Raw genomic sequence first — 1673 nt, forward strand, 5'->3', positions numbered from 1 at the left:
TTTTATATATACAATCCACGCCCACACTTGCCCCTTTAACGTTCTCATGGCGCTCTTAACTACGTCCGCCTTACAACAACATACACACACACACACACACACACACACACACACACACACGCACACACACACACCCACACACACACACGCACACACAGGGCAGTGACTCTCCAATACACATAGATACCAAATGGTCAGGTGACGCTTTCCCGCCTTTTCCGGACAGTATAGAACCTTCTGATCTGGAGATGGGGGGTGTTGTTACATCTGCTGAAGTGCCATGCGTACTGACCGCCATTAAACAACCCAAGATCTTGCCAATAAAGAACCAACCGTTACCCCACATCTTAGTTTTCCTGACCAAACAACGGACATCATCGACAACACACAACAGTCGTTGATGGAATCAAACCCGCACTTTCTTAACTGTGAAGCGGACATTCTAACCAGTGTATCACCGAGCTGCCAAAGAGTATAAATATTACTATATTGAGTCAAATACAAACCAGATTACAGATACAGTGGAGCCTCGGTTTTCGACCACAGAAGGTTGTTGAAGTGAATCGTTCAAATTGCGAATCATGTTTTCCCATTACAAATAATGGAAAGAAATTAATCCGTTCCAAGCAAAAAAAAAACCGCCTTTTTAAAGTATTTTTTCATTTGCGCATTTTTGTCCGATCGCGCAACTGCAGTGCTTCGCCGATGCTGGTCGCATTATTGTGACAGAGCAGTCGCTAAAATTTAGAAAATATTTTTAAAGTCCTGATGTACTTTCCAAAATTTAAGTGGACCTCAGTGCGCAGAGAGCTTAATTTGGTCCGATCGCGCAACCGCAGCGCGCCGGGCGCTCACTGTTGCATTGCTTTAGGAGCGTCTTTGTGTTTTAGAATGGCTTTACTGCTCCCACTTGCTTCCTTTGGAGGCATGATTAGAGTTGTTGCAATCCTCAGAGTAACGAGAATGTAATAACGAACGGAGTCAGTTGGCATGCGGGTCCTCTCGGCTCGTCTCGTGAGGTTCGACAATCGAATTTCGTTCGACATCCGGAGCAAAAAATTCTCAAATTATTTGTTCAAATACTGATTTTCTCGAGAACCGAGGCTCGTCTGTACAACAATTTAACACCAACTTTCAACGAGGATGGGATTTGAACCCATGAGTGCAGAGCACAATGGATTAGCAATCCATCACCTTAACCTCTCGGCCACCTCATCTTGCTCATATGGCATTGACAGGACACATTATGTACGTTGTGCCAAGATACTTTGAAAATCCGACGAGGATTTGATATGAAATGATGAGTGGAGAGCACAATGGAGTAGCAACCCATCGCCTAAATATCTCAGCCATCGCATCTCATGCATGAGTTGTATGGGCGACATGATATGGCATGTACGGGGTAGTGTAAGCTACAAGGTAAAATGATACGATACTTTAGATGTGAAACGAAGAAGAGCTAAGCCACAAAAGAAGTGACACTGTCAACAAAGAAAAAAAAAATTCAATGTTGTCTCACCCCAAATCTTTGGGATCATCGGATCTGCGCAGTTGGATATTTGCACCAACATTTTAACATCAACATTCTTTCATGGTCGGCTGAAGATCCTAAAGAAAATACCCTAAATTTCTTGTATGCTATTGCATGATCACACAGCGTTGTGGCCGTAGCA

General features: G+C 43.6%; 1 non-coding gene across 1 annotated transcript; it reads right to left on the reverse strand.

Moving 5' to 3' along the window:
* Positions 1-1135: 1135 nt before the first annotated feature.
* trnas-gcu lies at positions 1136-1217 on the reverse strand. Its single transcript has one exon. It is a non-coding gene; the product is annotated as a tRNA-Ser (tRNA).
* Positions 1218-1673: the final 456 nt, after the last annotated feature.

Source organism: Syngnathus acus, unplaced genomic scaffold (genome assembly GCF_901709675.1).
Source record: "Syngnathus acus unplaced genomic scaffold, fSynAcu1.2, whole genome shotgun sequence".
Lineage (NCBI taxonomy): Eukaryota > Metazoa > Chordata > Actinopteri > Syngnathiformes > Syngnathidae > Syngnathus > Syngnathus acus.